The sequence below is a fragment of the Pristiophorus japonicus genome, chromosome Y (assembly GCF_044704955.1).
Source record: "Pristiophorus japonicus isolate sPriJap1 chromosome Y, sPriJap1.hap1, whole genome shotgun sequence".
Classification (NCBI taxonomy): Eukaryota; Metazoa; Chordata; class Chondrichthyes; family Pristiophoridae; genus Pristiophorus; species Pristiophorus japonicus.
Window position 1 is genome coordinate 9080419 of NC_092011.1, and position 22157 is coordinate 9102575.

A 22157-nucleotide genomic window follows, 5' to 3' on the forward strand; every position below is an offset into this window, starting at 1 on the left:
CGTACCATGAATACACAGGGACCCTGTACAGTGACCCTTACCCTGAATACACAAGGATCGTTTACAATAGCCCTTACCCTGAATACACAGGGACCCAGTACAGTAACCCTTACCCTGAATAGACAGGAACCCTGTACAGCGACCCTTACCCTGAATAAACAGGGATCCTGTACAATATCCCTTACCCTGAATACACAGGGACCCTGTACAGTGACCCTTACCCTGAATACACAAGGATCGTGTACAATAGCCCTTACCCTGAATACACAGGGACCCAGTACAGTAACCCTTACCCTGAAAACACAGGGACGCTGTACAGTGACCCTTACCCTGAATACACAGGGATCCTGTACAATAACCCTTACCGATAATACACAGGGACCCTGTACAGTGACCCTTACCCTGAATACACAAGGATCGTTTACAATAGCCCTTACCCTGAATACACAGGGACCCAGTACAGTAACCCTAACCCTGAATAGACAGGAACCCTGTACAGCGACCCTTACCCTGAATAAACAGGGATCCTGTACAATATCCCTTACCCTGAATACACAGGGACCCTGTACAGTGACCCTTACCCTGAATACACAAGGATCGTGTACAATAGCCCTTACCCTGAATAAACAGGGACCCAGTACAGTAACCCTTACCCTGAATAGACAGGGACCCTGTACAGTGACCCTTACCCTGAATAAACAGGGATCCTGTACAATAACCCTTACCCTGAATACACAGGGACCCTTTGCAGTAACCCTTACCCTGAAAACACAGGGACACTGTACAGTAACCCTTACCCTGAATACACAGGTACTCTGTGCAGTGACCCTTACCCTGAATACACAGAGACCCTGTACAGTAACCCTTACCCTGAATACACAGGGACCCTGTACAGTGACACTTAACCTGATTACAAAGGGTCCCTGTAAGCGACCCTTACCCTGAATACACAGGGACCCTGTACAGTGACCATTACCTTGAATACACAGGGACCTGTACAGTGACACTTACCCTGAATACACAGGGACACTCTACAGTGACACTTAACCTGAATACACAGGGACCCTGTAAGCGACCCTTACCGTTAATACAAAGGGAGCCTGTACAGTAACCCTTACCCTGAATACAAAGGGACCTGTACAGTGACCCTTACCCTGAATACGCAGGGACCCTGTACAGTGACACTTACCCTGAATATACAGGGACCCTGTACAGTAACCCACACCCTGCATACACAGGGACCTGTACAGTGAACCTTAACCTGAATACACAGGGACCCTGTACAGTGAAACTTACCCTGAATACACAGGGACCCTGTACAGTAACCCTTACCCTGAATACACAGGAATCCTGTACAATAACCCTACCCTGAATACACAGGGACCCTGTACAGTAACCCTTACCCTGAATATTCAGGGACCCTGTACATTGACCCTTACCCTGAATACACAGGGACCCTTTACAGTAACCCTTACCCTTAATACACAGGTATCCTGTACAATAACCTTTACCCTGAATACACAGGGACCCTGTACAGTAACCCTTACCCTGAATACACAGGGACCCTGTACAGTGACCCTTACCCTGAATACACAGGGACCCTGTACAGTGACCCTTACCCTGAATACACAGGGATCTGTACATTGACCATTACCCTGAATACACAGGGACACTGTACAGTGATACTTAACCTGAATACGCAGGGACCCTGTAAGCGACCCGTACCGTGAATACACGGGACCCTGTACAGTAACCCTTACCCTGAATAGACAGGGACCGGCACAGTGACCCTTACCCTGAATACACAGGGACCCTGTACAGTGACACTTACCCTGAATACACAGGGTCCCTGTACAGTAACCCTTATCCGGAATACACAGGGAACTGTACACTCTTACCCTGAATACACAGGGACCCTTTACAGTGACACTTACCCTGAATACACAGGGATCCTGTACAGTAACCCTTACGCTGAATACACAGGGATCCTGTACAGTGACCCTTACCCTGAATACACAGGGATCCTGTTCAATAGCCCTTACCCGGAATACACAGGGACAATGTACATTAACCCTTACCCTGAATACAAAGGGACCCTGTACAGTGACCCTTACGCTGAATACACAGGGATGCTATACAATAACCCTTACCGTGAATACACAGGGACCCTGTATACTGGCCCTAACCCTGAATACACAGGGATCCTGTACAATAACCCTTACCCTGAATACACAGGGATCCTGTACTGTAACCCTTACCATGAATACACAGGAACATTGTACAGTGACCCATACCCTGAATATACAGGGTCCCTGTACAGTAACCCTTATCCTGAATACACAGGGTCCCTGTACAGTAACCCTTATCCTGAATACACAGGGAGCTGTACAGTGACTCTTACCCTGAATACACAGGGACCCTGTACAGTGAAACTTACCCTGAATACACAGGGTCCCTGTACAGTAATCCTTATCCTGAATACACAGGGATCCTGTACTGTAACCCTTACCCTGAATACACAGGGATCCTGTGCAATAGCCCTTACCCTGAATACACAGGGACCCTGTACAGTAACCCTTACCCTGAATACAAAGGAACCCTGTACAGTGACCCTTACCCTGAATACACAGGGATCCTATACAATAACCCTTACCTTCAATACACAGGGACCCTGTATAGTGACCCTAACCCTGAATACATAGGGATCCTGTACAATAACCCTTACCCTGAATACACAGGGATCCTTTACTGTAACACTCACCTTGAATACACAGGTACACTGTACAGTGACCCATACCCTGAATATACAGGGACACTGTACAGTAACCCTTACCCTGAATACACAGGGAACTTGTACAGTAACCCTTACCCTGAATACACAGGGACCCTGTACATTGACCCTTACCATGAATAAACAGGGACACTGTACAGTAACCCTTACCCTGATTACACAGGGTCCCTGTACAGTGACCCTTACCCTGAATAGACAGGGACCCTGTACAGTAACCCTTACCCTGAATACACAGGGACCCTGTACAGTGACCCTAACCCTGAATACACAGGTACCCAGTAAGGTGATCCTTACCCTGAATACACAGGGACCCTGTACAGTAAGCCTTTACTGAATATACAGGGACCCTGTACAGTGACCCTAACACTGAATACATAGGTACCCTGTACAGTGACCCTTACCCTGAATACACAGGAACCCTGTACAGTGATCCTTACCCTGAATATACAGGGACCCTGTACATTAAATCTTACCCTGAATACACACGGACACTTTACAGTAACCCATACACTGAATACACAGGGACCCTGTACAGTGACCCTAACCCTGAATAAACAGGGACCCTGTACAGTGACCCTTACCCTGAATACACAGGGACCCTGTACAGTAACCCTTACCCTGAATACACAGGGACACTCTACACTGACCCTTACCCTGAATACACAGGGACCGTGTACAGTAACCCATACCCTGAATACACAGGTACGCTTTACATTAACCCTTACCCTGAATACACAGGGACCCTGTACAGTAACCCTTACCCTGAATACACAGGGACACTGTTCACTGACCCTTACCCTGAATACACAGGTTCCCTGTACCGTAACCCTTACCCTGAATACACAGGGATCCTGTAAGCGACACTTACCCTGAATACACAGGGACCCTGTACAGTAACCCTCACCCTGCATACACAGGGACCTGTACAGTGACCCATACCCTGAATACATTGGGACCCTGTACAGTGAGACTTACGCTGAATACACAGGGATGCTGTACAGTAACCCTTACGCTGAATGCACAGGGATCCTGTACAGTGATCCTTACCCTGAATACAGAGGGATCCTGTACACTGATCCTTTTCCTGAATACACAGGAACCCTTTACAGTAACCCTTACCCTGAATACACAGGGATCCTGTACAATAACCCTTACCCTGAATATACAGGTACCTTTTACAGTAAACCTTACCCTGAATACACAAGGACCCTGTACAGTGACCTTACCCTGAATACACAGGGACCCTGTACAGTAACCTTTACCCTGAATACATAGGGACCCTGTACAGTGACCTTACCCTGAATACACAGGGATCCTGTACAATAACCCTTACCCTGAATACACAGGGACACTCTACAGTGACCCTTACCCTGAATACATAAGAATCGTGTACAATAGCCCTTACCCTGAATACACAGGGACCCAGTACAGTAACCCTTACCCTGAATAGACAGGGACCCTGTACAGTGACCCTTACCCTGAATAAACAGGGATCCTGTACAATAACCCTTATCCTGAATACATAGGGACCCTGTACAGTGACCCTTACCCTGAGTACACAAGGATCGTGTACATTAGCCCTTACCCTGAATACACAGGCACCCAGTACAGTAACCCTTACCCTGAATAGACAGGGACCCTGTACAGTGACACTTACCCTGAATAAACAGGGATCCTGTACAATAACCCTTACCCTGAATACACAGGGACCCTTTGCAGTAACCCTTACCCTGAAAACACAGGGACCCTGTACAGTAACCCTTACCCTGAATACACAGGTACTCTGTGCAGTGACCCTTACCCTGAATACACAGAGACCCTGTACAGTAACCCTTACCCTGAATACACAGGGACCCTGTACAGTGACACTTAACCTGAATACACAGGGTCCCTGTAAGCGACCCTTACCCTGAATACACAGGGACCCTGTACAGTGACCATTACCTTGAATACACAGGGACCTGTACAGTGACACTTACCCTGAATACACAGGGACACTCTACAGTGACACTTAACCTGAATACACAGGGACCCTGTAAGCGACCCTTACCGTGAATACAAAGGGAGCCTGTACAGTAACCCTTACCCTGAATACACAGGGACCTGTACATTGACCCTTACCCTGAATACGCAGGGACCCTGTACAGTGACACTTACCCTGAATATACAGGGACCCTGTACAGTAACCCACACCCTGCATACACAGGGACCTGTACAATAACCCTTACCCTGAATACACAGGGACCCTGTACAGTAACCCTTACCCTGAATACTCAGGGACCCTGTACATTGACCCTTACCCTGAATACACAGGGACCCTTTACAGTAACCCTTACCCTTAATACACAGGTATCCTGTACAATAACCTTTACCCTGAATACACAGGGACCCTGTACAGTAACCCTTACCCTGAATACACAGGGACCCTGTACAGTGACCCTTACCCTGAATACACTGGGATCTGTACATTGACCATTACCCTGAATACACAGGGACACTGTACAGTGATACTTAACCTGAATACGCAGGGACCCTGTAAGCGACCCGTACCGTGAATACACGGGACACTGTACAGTAACCCTTACCCTGAATACACAGGGACCTGCACAGTGACCCTTACCCTGAATACACAGGGACCCTGTACAGTGAAACTTACCCTGAATACACAGGGTCCTTGTACAGTAACCCTTATCCGGAATACACAGGGCACTGTACACTCTTACCCTGAATACACAGGGACCCTTTACAGTGACACTTACCCTGAATACACAGGGATCCTGTACAGTAACCCTTACGCTGAATACACAGGGATCCTGTTCAATAGCCCTTACCCTGAATACACAGGGACCCTGTACATTAACCCTTACCCTGAATACAAAGGGACCCTGTACAGTGACCCTTACGCTGAATACACAGGGATCCTATACAATAACCCTTACCGTGAATACACAGGGACCCTGTATACTGACCCTAACCCTGAATACACAGGGATCCTGTACAATAACCCTTACCCTGAATACACAGGGATCCTGTACTGTAACCCTTACCATGAATACACAGGTACATTTTACAGTGACCCATACCCTGAATATACAGGGTCCCTGTACAGTAACCCTTATCCTGAATACACAGGGTCCCTGTACAGTAACCCTTATCCTGAATACACAGGGAGCTGTACAGTGACTCTTACCCTGAATACACAGGGACCCTGTACAGTGACACTTACCCTGAATACACAGGGTCCCTGTACAGTAATCCTTATCCTGAATACACAGGGATCCTGTACTTTAACCCTTACCCTGAATACACAGAGATCCTGTGCAATAGCCCTTACCCTGAATACACAGGGACCCTGTACAGTAACCCTTACCCTGAATACACAGGGACCCTGTACAGTGACCCTTACCCTGAATACACAGGGATCCTATACAATAACCCTTACCTTCAATACACAGGGACCCTGTATAGTGACCCTAACCCTGAATACATAGGGATCCTGTACAATAACCCTTACCCTGAATACACAGGGATCCTTTACTGTAACACTCACCTTGAATACACAGGTACACTGTACAGTGGACCATACCCTGAATATACAGGGACACTGTACAGTAACCCTTACCCTGAATACACAGGGAACTTGTACAGTAACCCTTACCCTGAATACACAGGGACCCTGTACATTGACCCTTACCATGAATAAACAGGGACACTGTACAGTAACCCTTACCCTGATTACACAGGGTCCCTGTACAGTGACCCTTACCCTGAATAGACAGAGACCCTGTACAGTAACCCTTACCTTGAATACACAGGGACCCTGTACAGTGACCCTAACCCTGAATACACAGGTACCCAGTAAGGTGATCCTTACCCTGAATACACAGGGACCCTGTACAGTAAGCCTTTACTGAATATACAGGGACCCTGTACAGTGACCCTAACCCTGAATACACAGGTACCCTGTACAGTGACCCTTACCCTGAATACACAGGAACCCTGTACAGTGATCCTTACCCTGAATATACAGGGACCCTGTACATTAAATCTTACCCTGAATACACACGGACACTTTACAGTAACCAATACCCTGAATACACAGGGACCCTGTACAGTGACCCTAACCCTGAATAAACAGGGACCCTGTACAGTGACCCTTACCCTGAATACACAGGGACCCTGTACAGTAACCCTTACCCTGAATACACAGGGACACTGTACACTGACCCTTACCCGGAATACACAGGGACCGTGTACAGTAACCCATACCCTGAATACACAGGTACGCTTTACATTAACCCTTACCCTGAATACACAGGGACCCTGTACAGTAACCCTTACCCTGAATACACAGGGACACTGTTCACTGACCCTTACCCTGAATACACAGGTTCCCTGTACCGTAACCCTTACCCTGAATACACAGGGATCCTGTAAGCGACACTTACCCTGAATACACAGGGACCCTGTACAGTAACCCTCACCCTGCATACACAGGGACCTGTACAGTGACCCATACCCTGAATACACAGGGACCCTGTACAGTGAGACTTACCCTGAATACACAGGGATGCTGTACAGTAACCCTTACGCTGAATACAGAGGGACCCTGTACACTGATCCTTTTCCTGAATACACAGGAACCCTTTACAGTAACCCTTACCCTGAATACACAGGGATCCTGTACAATAACCCTTACCCTGAATACACAGGGACCTTTTACAGTAAACCTTACCCTGAATACACAAGGACCCTGTACAGTGACCCTTACCCTGAATACACAGGGACCCTGTACAGTAACGTTTACCCTGAATACATAGGGACCCTGTACAGTGACCTTACCCTGAATACACAGGGATCCTGTACAATAACCCTTACCCTGAATACACAGGGACACTGTACAGTGACCCTTACCCTGAATACATAAGAATCGTGTACAATAGCCCTTACCCTGAATACACAGGGACCCAGTACAGTAACCCTTACCCTGAATAGACAGGGACCCTGTACAGTGACCCTTACCCTGAATAAACAGGGATCCTGTACAATAACCCTTACCCTGAATAGATAGGGACCCTGTACAGTGACCCTTACCCTGAATACACAAGGATCGTGTACATTAGCCCTTACCCTGAATACACAGGCACCCAGTACAGTAACCCTTACCCTGAATAGACAGGGACCCTGTACAGTGACACTTACCCTGAATAAACAGGGATCCTGTACAATAACCCTTACCGTGAATACACAGGGACCCTGTACAGTAACCCTAACTCTGAAAACACAGGGACCCTGTACAGTGACACTTAAGCTGAATACACAGGGACCCTGTAAGCGACCCTTAACCTGAATACACAGGGACTCTGTACAGTAAACTTACCCTGAATACACAGGGACCCTGTACAGTGACCCTTACCCTGAATACACAGGGATCCTGTAAAATAAACCTTACCATGAATACACAGGGACCCTGTACAGTGACCCTTACGCTGAATACACAAGGATCGTGTACAATAGACCTTACCCTGAATACACAGGGACCCAGTACAGTAACCCTTACCCTGAATAGACAGGGACACTGTACAGTGAACCTTACCCTGAATAAAAAACGGATCCTGTACAATAACCCTTAGCCTGAATACACAGGGACCCTGTACAGTGACCCTTACCCTGAATACACAAGGATCGTGTACAATAGCCCTTACCCTGAATACACAGGGACCCAGTACAGTAACCTTTCCCTGAATAGACAGGGACCCTGTACAGTGACCCTTACCCTGAATAAACAGGGATCCTGAACAATAACCCTTACCCTGAATACACAGGGACCCTGTACAGTAACCCTTACCCTGAAAACACAGGGACCCTGTTCAGTAACCCTTACCCTGAATACACAGGTACCCTGTGCAGTGACCCTTACCCTGAATACACAGAGACCCTGTACAGTAACCCTTACCCTGAATACACAGGAACCCTGTACAGTGACACTTAACCTGAATACACAGGGACCCTGTAAGCGACCCTTACCCTGAATACACAGGGACCCTTTACAGTAACCCTTACCCTGAATACACAAGGACCCTGTACAGTAACCCTTACCCTGAATACACAGGGACCCTGTACAGTGACCCTTACCCTGAATACACAGGGATCCTGTACAATAACCCTTACCCTGAATACACAAGGACCCTGTACAGTGACCCTTACCCTGAATACAGAGGGACCCTGTACAGTAACCCTTACCCTGAATACACAGGGACCCTGTACAGTGAACACTTACCCTGAATACACAGGTATCCTGTACAATAACCCTTACCCTGAATACACAGGGACACTGTACAGTGACCCTTACCCTGAATACATAAGAATCGTGTACATTAGCCCTTACCCTGAATACACAGGCACCCACTACAGTAACCCTTACCCTGAATAGACAGGGACCCTGTACAGTGACACTTACCCTGAATAAACAGGGATCCTGTAAATAACCCTTACCCTGAATACACAGGGACCCTGTACAGTAACCCTAACTCTGAAAACACAGGGACCCTGTACAGTGACACTTAAGCTGAATACACAGGGACCCTGTAAGCGACCCATAACCTGAATACACAGGGACTCTGTACAGTAACCCTTACCCTGAATACACAGGGACCCTGTACAGTGACCCTTACCCTGAATACACAGGGACCCTGTACAGTGACCCTTAACCTGAATACACAGGGATCCTGTACAATAACCCTTACGCTGAATACACAGGGATCCTGTACAGTGAGTCTTACCCTGAATACACAGGGATCCTGTTCAATAGCCCTTACCCTGAATACACAGGGACCCTGTACATTAACCCTTACCCTGAATACAAAGGGACCCTGTACAGTGACCCTTACGCTGAATACACAGGGTTCCTATACAATAACCCTTACCGTGAATACACAGGGACCCTGTATACTGACCCTAACCCTGAATACACAGGAATCCTGTACAATAACCCTTACCCTGAATACACAGGGATCCTTTACTGTAAACTTTACCATGAATACACAGGTACATTGTACAGTGACCCATACCCTGAATATACAGGGTCCCTGTACAGTAACCCTTATCCTGAATACACAGGGTCCCTGTACAGTAACCCTTATCCTGAATACACAGGGAGCTGTACAGTGACTCTTACCCTGAATACACAGGGACCCTGTACAGTGACACTTACCCTGAATACACTGGGTCCCTGTACAGTAAGCCTTATCCTGAATACACAGGGATCCTGTACTGTAACCCTTTACCCTGAATACACAGGGATCCTGTACAATAGCCCTTACCCTGAATACACAGGGACCCTGTACAGTAACCCTTACCCTGAATACAAAGGGACCTTGTACAGTGACCCTTACCCTGAATAGACAGGGATCCTATACAATAACCCTTACCTTCAATACACAGGGACCCTGTATAGTGACCCTAACCCTGAATACATAGGGATCCTGTTCAATAACCCTTACCCTGAATACACAGGGATCCTTTACTGTAACACTCACCTTGAATACACAGGTACACTGTACAGTGACCCATACCCTGAATATACAGGGACACTGTACATTAACCCTTACCCTGAATACACAGGGAACTTGTACAGTAACCCTTACCCTGAATACACAGGGACCCTGTACATTGACCTTTAACATGAATAAACAGGGACACTGTACAGTAACCCTTACCCTGATTACACAGGGTCCCTGTACAGTGACCCTTACCCTGAATAGACAGGGACCCTGTACAGTAACCCTTACCCTGAATACACAGGGACCCTGTACAGTGACCCTAACCCTGAATACACAGGTACCCAGTAAGGTGATCCTTACCCTGAATACACAGGGACCCTGTACAGTAAGCCTTTACTGAATATACAGGGACCCTGTACAGTGACCCTAACCCTGAATACACAGGTACCCTGTACAGTGACCCTTACCCTGAATACACAGGAACCCTGTACAGTGATCCTTACCCTGAATATACAGGGACCCTGTACATTAAATCTTATCCTGAATACACACGGACACTTTACATTAACCCATACCCTGAATACACAGGGACCCTGTACAGTGACCCTAACCCTGAATAAACAGGGACCCTGTACAGTGACCCTTACCCTGAATACACAGGGACCCTGTACAGTAACCCTTACCCTGAATACACAGGGACACTGTACACTGACCCTTACCCTGAATACACAGGGACCGTGTACAGTAACCCATACCCTGAATACACATGTACGCTTTACAGTAACCCTTACCCTGAATACACAGGGACCCTGTACAGTAACCCTTACCCTGAATACACAGGGACACTGTTCACTGACCCTTACCCTGAATACACAGTTTCCCTGTACCGTAACCCTTACCCTGAATACACAGGGATCCTGTAAGCGACACTTATCCTGAATACACAGGGACCCTGTACAGTAACCCTCACCCTGCATACACAGGGACCTGTACAGTGACCCATACCCTGAATACACAGGGACCCTGTACAGTGAGACTTACCCTGAATACACAGGGATGCTGTACAGTAACCCTTACGCTGAATGCACAGGGATCCTGTACAGTGATCCTTACCCTGAATACAGAGGGACACTGTACACTGATCCTTTTCCTGAATACACAGGAACCCATTACAGTAACCCTAACCCTGAATACACAGGGATCCTGTACAATAACCCTTACCCTGAATACACAGGGACCTTTTACAGTAAACCTTACCCTGAATACACAAGGACCCTGTACAGTGACCCTTACCCTGAATACACAGGGACCCTGTACAGTAACCCTTACCCTGAATACACAGGGACCCTGTACAGTGACCTTACCCTGAATACACAGGGATCCTGTACAATAAACCTTACCCTGAATACACAGGGACACTGTACAGTGACCCTTACCCTGAATACATAAGAATCGTGTACAATAGCCCTTACCCTGAATACACAGGGACCCAGTACAGTAACCCTTACCCTGAATAGACAGGGACACTGTACAGTGACCCTTACCCTGAATAAACAGGGATCCTGTACAATAACCCTTACCCTGAATAGATAGGGACCCTGTACAGTGACCCTTACCCTGAATACACAAGGATCGTGTACATTAGCCCTTACCCTGAATAAACAGGCACCCAGTACAGTAACCCTTACCCTGAATAGACAGGGACCCTGTACAGTGACACTTACCCTGAATAAACAGGGATCCTGTACAATAACCCTTACCCTGAATACACAGGGACCCTGTACAGTAACCCTAACTCTGAAAACACAGGGACCCTGTACAGTGACACTTAAGCTGAATACACAGGGACCCTGTAAGCGACCCTTAACCTGAATACACAGGGACTCTGTACAGTAACCCTTAACCTGAATACACAGGGACCCTGTACAGTGACCCTTACCCTGAATACACAGGGATCCTGTAAAATAAACCTTACCATGAATACACAGGGACCCTGTACAGTGACCCTTACGCTGAATACACAAGGATCGTGTACAATAGACCTTACCCTGAATACACAGGGACCCAGTACAGTAACCCTTACCCTGAATAGACAGGGACACTGTACAGTGACCCTTACCCTGAATAAAAAACGGATCCTGTACAATAAACCTTAGCCTGAATACACAGGGACCCTGTACAGTGACCCTTACCCTGAATACACAAGGATCGTGTACAATAGCCCTTACCCTGAATACACAGGGACCCAGTACAGTAACCTTTCCCTGAATAGACAGGGACCCTGTACAGTGACCCTTACCCTGAATAAACAGGGATCCTGAACAATAACCCTTACCCTGAATACACAGGGACCCTGTACAGTAACCCTTACCCTGAAAACACAGGGACCCTGTTCAGTAACCCTTACTCTGAATACACAGGTACCCTGTGCAGTGACCCTTACCCTGAATACACAGAGACCCTGTACAGTGACACTTAACCTGAATACACAGGGACCCTGTAAGCGACCCTTACCCTGAATACACAGGGACCCTTTACAGTAACCCTTACCCTGAATACACAAGGACCCTGTACAGTGACCCTTACCCTGAATACACAGGGACCCTGTACAGTAACCCTTACCCTGAATACACAGGGACCCTGTACAGTGACCCTTACCCTGAATACACAGGGATCCTGTACAATAACCCTTACCCTGAATATACAAGGACCCTGTACAGTGACCCTTACCCTGAATACAGAGGGACCCTGTACAGTAACCCTTAACCTGAATACACAGGGACCCTGTACAGTGAACACTTACCCTGAATACACAGGGATCCTGTACAATAACCCTTACCCTGAATACACAGGGACACTGTTCACTGACCCTTACCCTGAATACACAGGTTCCCTGTACCGTAACCCTTACCCTGAATACACAGGGATCCTGTAAGCGACACTTACCCTGAATACACAGGGACCCTGTACAGTAACCCTCACCCTGCATACACAGGGACCTGTACAGTGACCCATACCCTGAATACACAGGGACCCTGTACAGTGAGACTTACCCTGAATACACAGGGATGCTGTACAGTAACCCTTACGCTGAATACAGAGGGACCCTGTACACTGATCCTTTTCCTGAATACACAGGAACCCTTTACAGTAACCCTTACCCTGAATACACAGGGATCCTGTACAATAACCCTTACCCTGAATATACAGGGACCTTTTACAGTAAACCTTACCCTGAATACACAAGGACCCTGTACAGTGACCCTTACCCTGAATACACAGGGACCCTGTACAGTAACCCTTACCCTGAATAGACAGGGACCCTGTACAGTGACCCTTACCCTGAATAAACAGGGATCCTGTACAATAACCCTTACCCTGAATAGATAGGGACCCTGTACAGTGACCCTTACCCTGAATACACAAGGATCGTGTACATTAGCCCTTACCCTGAATACACAGGCACCCAGTACAGTAACCCTTACCCTGAATAGACAGGGACCCTGTACAGTGACACTTACCCTGAATAAACAGGGATCCTGTACAATAACCCTTACCCTGAATACACAGGGATCCTTTACTGTAAACTTTACCATGAATACACAGGTACATTGTACAGTGACCCATACCCTGAATATACAGGGTCCCTGTACAGTAACCCTTATCCTGAATACACAGGGTCCCTGTACAGTAACCCTTATCCTGAATACACAGGGAGCTGTACAGTGACTCTTACCCTGAATACACAGGGACCCTGTACAGTGACACTTACCCTGAATACACTGGGTCCCTGTACAGTAAGCCTTATCCTGAATACACAGGGATCCTGTACTGTAACCCTTTACCCTGAATACACAGGGATCCTGTACAATAGCCCTTACCCTGAATACACAGGGACCCTGTACAGTAACCCTTACCCTGAATACAAAGGGACCTTGTACAGTGACCCTTACCCTGAATAGACAGGGATCCTATACAATAACCCTTACCTTCAATACACAGGGACCCTGTATAGTGACCCTAACCCTGAATACATAGGGATCCTGTACAATAACCCTTACCCTGAATACACAGGGATCCTTTACTGTAACACTCACCTTGAATACACAGGTACACTGTACAGTGACCCATACCCTGAATATACAGGGACACTGTACATTAACCCTTACCATGAATACACAGGGAACTTGTACAGTAACCCTTACCCTGAATACACAGGGACCCTGTACATTGACCTTTAACATGAATAAACAGGGACACTGTACAGTAACCCTTACCCTGATTACACAGGGTCCCTGTACAGTGACCCTTACCCTGAATAGACAGGGACCCTGTACAGTAACCCTTACCCTGAATACACAGGGACCCTGTACAGTGACCCTAACCCTGAATACACAGGTACCCAGTAAGGTGATCCTTACCCTGAATACACAGGGACCCTGTACAGTAAGCCTTTACTGAATATACAGGGACCCTGTACAGTGACCCTAACCCTGAATACACAGGTACCCTGTACAGTGACCCTTACCCTGAATACACAGGAACCCTGTACAGTGATCCTTACCCTGAATATACAGGGACCCTGTACATTAAATCTTATCCTGAATACACACGGACACTTTACATTAACCCATACCCTGAATACACAGGGACCCTGTACAGTGACCCTAACCCTGAATAAACAGGGACCCTGTACAGTGACCCTTACCCTGAATACACAGGGACCCTGTAAGTAACCCTTACCCTGAATACACAGGGACACTGTACACTGACCCTTACCCTGAATACACAGGGACCGTGTACAGTAACCCATACCCTGAATACACAGGTACGCTTTACAGTAACCCTTACCCTGAATACACAGGGACCCTGTACAGTAACCCTTACCCTGAATACACAGGGACACTGTTCACTGACCCTTACCCTGAATACACAGTTTCCCTGTACCGTAACCCTTACCCTGAATACACAGGGATCCTGTAAGCGACACTTATCCTGAATACACAGGGACCCTGTACAGTAACCCTCACCCTGCATACACAGGGACCTGTACAGTGACCCATACCCTGAATACACAGGGACCCTGTACAGTGAGACTTACCCTGAATACACAGGGATGCTGTACAGTAACCCTTACGCTGAATGCACAGGGATCCTGTACAGTGATCCTTACCCTGAATACAGAGGGACACTGTACACTGATCCTTTTCCTGAATACACAGGAACCCATTACAGTAACCCTAACCCTGAATACACAGGGATCCTGTACAAGAACCCTTACCCTGAATACACAGGGACCTTTTACAGTAAACCTTACCCTGAAGACACAAGGACCCTGTACAGTGACCCTTACCCTGAATACACAGGGACCCTGTACAGTAACCCTTACCCTGAATACACAGGGACCCTGTACAGTGACCTTACCCTGAATACACAGGGATCCTGTACAATAAACCTTACCCTGAATACACAGGGACACTGTACAGTGACCCTTACACTGAATACATAAGAATCGTGTACAATAGCCCTTACCCTGAATACACAGGGACCCAGTACAGTAACCCTTACCCTGAATAGACAGGGACACTGTACAGTGACCCTTACCCTGAATAAACAGGGATCCTGTACAATAACCCTTACCCTGAATAGATAGGGACCCTGTACAGTGACCCTTACCCTGAATACACAAGGATCGTGTACATTAGCCCTTACCCTGAATAAACAGGCACCCAGTACAGTAACCCTTACCCTGAATAGACAGGGACCCTGTACAGTGACACTTACCCTGAATAAACAGGGATCCTGTACAATAACCCTTACCCTGAATACACAGGGACCCTGTACAGTAACCCTAACTCTGAAAACACAGGGACCCTGTACAGTGACACTTAAGCTGAATACACAGGGACCCTGTAAGCGACCCTTAACCTGAATACACAGGGACTCTGTACAGTAACCCTTAACCTGAATACACAGGGACCCTGTACAGTGACCCTTACCCTGAATACACAGGGATCCTGTAAAATAAACCTTACCATGAATACACAGGGACCCTGTACAGTGACCCTTACGCTGAATACACAAGGATCGTGTACAATAGACCTTACCCTGAATACACAGGGACCCAGTACAGTAACCCTTACCCTGAATAGACAGGGACACTGTACAGTGACCCTTACCCTGAATAAAAAACGGATCCTGTACAATAAACCTTAGCCTGAATACACAGGGACCCTGTACAGTGACCCTTACCCTGAATACACAAGGATCGTGTACAATAGCCCTTACCCTGAATACACAGGGACCCAGTACAGTAACCTTTCCCTGAATAGACAGGGACCCTGTACAGTGACCCTTACCCTGAATAAACAGGGATCCTGAACAATAACCCTTACCCTGAATACACAGGGACCCTGTACAGTAACCCTTACCCTGAAAACACAGGGACCCTGTTCAGTAACCCTTACTCTGAATACACAGGTACCCTGTGCAGTGACCCTTACCCTGAATACACAGAGACCCTGTACAGTGACACTTAACCTGAATACACAGGGACCCTGTAAGCGACCCTTACCCTGAATACACAGGGACCCTTTACAGTAACCCTTACCCTGAATACACAAGGACCCTGTACAGTGACCCTTACCCTGAATACACAGGGACCCTGTACAGTAACCCTTACCCTGAATACACAGGGACCCTGTACAGTGACCCTTACCCTGAATACACAGGGATCCTGTACAATAACCCTTACCCTGAATATACAAGGACCCTGTACAGTGACCCTTACCCTGAATACAGAGGGACCCTCTACAGTAACCCTTACCCTGAATACACAGGGACCCTGTACAGTGAACACTTACCCTGAATACACAGGGATCCTGTACAATAACCCTTACCCTGAATACACAGGGACACTGTTCACTGACCCTTACCCTGAATACACAGGTTCCCTGTACCGTAACCCTTACCCTGAATACACAGGGATCCTGTAAGCGACACTTACCCTGAATACACAGGGACCCTGTACAGTAACCCTCACCCTGCATACACAGGGACCTGTACAGTGACCCATACCCTGAATACACAGGGACCCTGTACAGTGAGACTTACCCTGAATACACAGGGATGCTGTACAGTAACCCTTACGCTGAATACAGAGGGACCCTGTACACTGATCCTTTTCCTGAATACACAGGAACCCTTTACAGTAACCCTTACCCTGAATACACAGGGATCCTGTACAATAACCCTTACCCTGAATACACAGGGACCTTTTACAGTAAACCTTACCCTGAATACACAAGGACCCTGTACAGTGACCCTTACCCTGAATACACAGGGACCCTGTACAGTAACCCTTACCCTGAATAGACAGGGACCCTGTACAGTGACCCTTACCCTGAATAAACAGGGATCCTGTACAATAACCCTTACCCTGAATAGATAGGGACCCTGTACAGTGACCCTTACCCTGAATACACAAGGATCGTGTACATTAGCCCTTACCCTGAATACACAGGCACCCAGTACAGTAACCCTTACCCTGAATAGACAGGGACCCTGTACAGTGACACTTACCCTGAATAAACAGGGATCCTGTACAATAACCCTTACCGTGAATACACAGGGACCCTGTACAGTAACCCTAACTCTGAAAACACAGGGACCCTGTACAGTGACACTTAAGCTGAATACACAGGGACCCTGTAAGCGACCCTTAACCTGAATACACAGGGACTCTGTACAGTAAACTTACCCTGAATACACAGGGACCCTGTACAGTGACCCTTACCCTGAATACACAGGGATCCTGTAAAATAAACCTTACCATGAATACACAGGGACCCTGTACAGTGACCCTTACGCTGAATACACAAGGATCGTGTACAATAGACCTTACCCTGAATACACAGGGACCCAGTACAGTAACCCTTACCCTGAATAGACAGGGACACTGTACAGTGAACCTTACCCTGAATAAAAAACGGATCCTGTACAATAACCCTTAGCCTGAATACACAGGGACCCTGTACAGTGACCCTTACCCTGAATACACAAGGATCGTGTACAATAGCCCTTACCCTGAATACACAGGGACCCAGTACAGTAACCTTTCCCTGAATAGACAGGGACCCTGTACAGTGACCCTTACCTTGAATAAACAGGGATCCTGATCAATAACCCTTACCCTGAATACACAGGGACCCTGTACAGTAACCCTTACCCTGAAAACACAGGGACCCTGTTCAGTAACCCTTACCCTGAATACACAGGTACCCTGTGCAGTGACCCTTACCCTGAATACACAGAGACCCTGTACAGTAACCCTTACCCTGAATACACAGGAACCCTGTACAGTGACACTTAACCTGAATACACAGGGACCCTGTAAGCGACCCTTACCCTGAATACACAGGGACCCTTTACAGTAACCCTTACCCTGAATACACAAGGACCCTGTACAGTAAACCTTACCCTGAATACACAGGGACCCTGTACAGTGACCCTTACCCTGAATACACAGGGATCCTGTACAATAACCCTTACCCTGAATACACAAGGACCCTGTACAGTGACCCTTACCCTGAATACAGAGGGACCCTGTACAGTAACCCTTACCCTGAATACACAGGGACCCTGTACAGTGAACACTTACCCTGAATACACAGGTATCCTGTACAATAACCCTTACCCTGAATACACAGGGACACTGTACAGTGACCCTTACCCTGAATACATAAGAATCGTGTACATTAGCCCTTACCCTGAATACACAGGCACCCACTACAGTAACCCTTACCCTGAATAGACAGGGACCCTGTACAGTGACACTTACCCTGAATAAACAGGGATCCTGTAAATAACCCTTACCCTGAATACACAGGGACCCTGTACAGTAACCCTAACTCTGAAAACACAGGGACCCTGTACAGTGACACTTAAGCTGAATACACAGGGACCCTGTAAGCGACCCATAACCTGAATACACAGGGACTCTGTACAGTAACCCTTACCCTGAATACACAGGGACCCTGTACAGTGACCCTTACCCTGAATACACAGGGACCCTGTACAGTGACCCTTACCCTGAATACACAGGGATCCTGTACAATAACCCTTACGCTGAATACACAGGGATCCTGTACAGTGACCCTTACCCTGAATACACAGGGATCCTGTTCAATAGCCCTTACCCTGAATACACAGGGACCCTGTACATTAACCCTTACCCTGAATACAAAGGGACCCTGTACAGTGACCCTTACGCTGAATACACAGGGTTCCTATACAATAACCCTTACCGTGAATACACAGGGACCCTGTATACTGACCCTAACCCTGAATACACAGGAATCCTGTACAATAACCCTTACCCTGAATACACAGGGATCCTTTACTGTAAACTTTACCATGAATACACAGGTACATTGTACAGTGACCCATACCCTGAATATACAGGGTCCCTGTACAGTAACCCTTATCCTGAATACACAGGGTCCCTGTACAGTAACCCTTATCCTGAATACACAGGGAGCTGTACAGTGACTCTTACCCTGAATACACAGGGACCCTGTACAGTGACACTTACCCTGAATACACTGGGTCCCTGTACAGTAAGCCTTATCCTGAATACACAGGGATCCTGTACTGTAACCCTTTACCCTGAATACACAGGGATCCTGTACAATAGCCCTTACCCTGAATACACAGGGACCCTGTACAGTAACCCTTACCCTGAATACAAAGGGACATTGTACAGTGACCCTTACCCTGAATAGACAGGGATCCTATACAATAACCCTTACCTTCAATACACAGGGACCCTGTATAGTGACCCTAACCCTGAATACATAGGGATCCTGTACAATAACCCTTACCCTGAATACACAGGGATCCTTTACTGTAACACTCACCTTGAATACACAGGTACACTGTACAGTGACCCATACCCTGAATATACAGGGACACTGTACATTAACCCTTACCCTGAATACACAGGGAACTTGTACAGTAACCCTTACCCTGAATACACAGGGACCCTGTACATTGACCCTTACCATGAATAAACAGGGACACTGTACAGTAACCCTTACCCTGATTAGACAGGGTCCCTGTACAGTGACCCTTACCCTGAATAGACAGGGACCCTGTACAGTAACCCTTACCCTGAATACACAGGGACCCTGTACAGTGACCCTAACCCTGAATACACAGGTACCCAGTAAGGTGATCCTTACCCTGAATACACAGGGACCCTGTACAGTAAGCCTTTACTGAATATACAGGGACCCTGTACAGTGACCCTAACCCTGAATACACAGGTACCCTGTACAGTGACCCTTACCCTGAATACACAGGAACCCTGTACAGTGATCCTTACCCTGAATATACAGGGACCCTGTACATTAAATCTTACCCTGAATACACACGGACACTTTACATTAACCCATACCCTGAATACACAGGGACCCTGTACAGTGACCCTAACCCTGAATAAACAGGGACCCTGTACAGTGACCCTTACCCTGAATACACAGAGACCCTATACAGTAACCCTTACCCTGAATACACAGGGACACTGTACACTGACCCTTACCCTGAATACACAGGGACCGTGTACAGTAACCCATACCCTGAATACACAGGTACGCTTTACAGTAACCCTTACCCTGAATACACAGGGACCCTGTACAGTAACCCTTACCCTGAATACACAGGGACACTGTTCACTGACCCTTACCCTGAATACACAGTTTCCCTGTACCGTAACCCTTACCCTGAATACACAGGGATCCTGTAAGCGACACTTATCCTGAATACACAGGGACCCTGTACAGTAACCCTCACCCTGCATACACAGGGACCTGTACAGTGACCCATACCCTGAATACACAGGGACCCTGTACAGTGAGACTTACCCTGAATACACAGGGATGCTGTACAGTAACCCTTACGCTGAATGCACAGGGATCCTGTACAGTGATCCTTACCCTGAATACAGAGGGACACTGTACACTGATCCTTTTCCTGAATACACAGGAACCCATTACAGTAACCCTAACCCTGAATACACAGGGATCCTGTACAATAACCCTTACCCTGAATACACAGGGACCTTTTACAGTAAACCTTACCCTGAATACACAAGGACCCTGTACAGTGACCCTTACCCTGAATACACAGGGACCCTGTACAGTAACCCTTACCCTGAATACACAGGGACCCTGTACAGTGACCTTACCCTGAATACACAGGGATCCTGTACAATAAACCTTACCCTGAATACACAGGGACACTGTACAGTGACCCTTACCCTGAATACATAAGAATCGTGTACAATAGCCCTTACCCTGAATACACAGGGACCCAGTACAGTAACCCTTACCCTGAATAGACAGGGACACTGTACAGTGACCCTTACCCTGAATAAACAGGGATCCTGTACAATAACCCTTACCCTGAATAGATAGGGACCCTGTACAGTGACCCTTACCCTGAATACACAAGGATCGTGTACATTAGCCCTTACCCTGAATAAACAGGCACCCAGTACAGTAACCCTTACCCTGAATAGACAGGGACCCTGTACAGTGACACTTACCCTGAATAAACAGGGATCCTGTACAATAACCCTTACCCTGAATACACAGGGACCCTGTACAGTAACCCTAACTCTGAAAACACAGGGACCCTGTACAGTGACACTTAAGCTGAATACACAGGGACCCTGTAAGCGACCCTTAACCTGAATACACAGGGACTCTGTACAGTAACCCTTACCCTGAATACACAGGGACCCTGTACAGTGACCCTTACCCTGAATACACAGGGATCCTGTAAAATAAACCTTACCATGAATA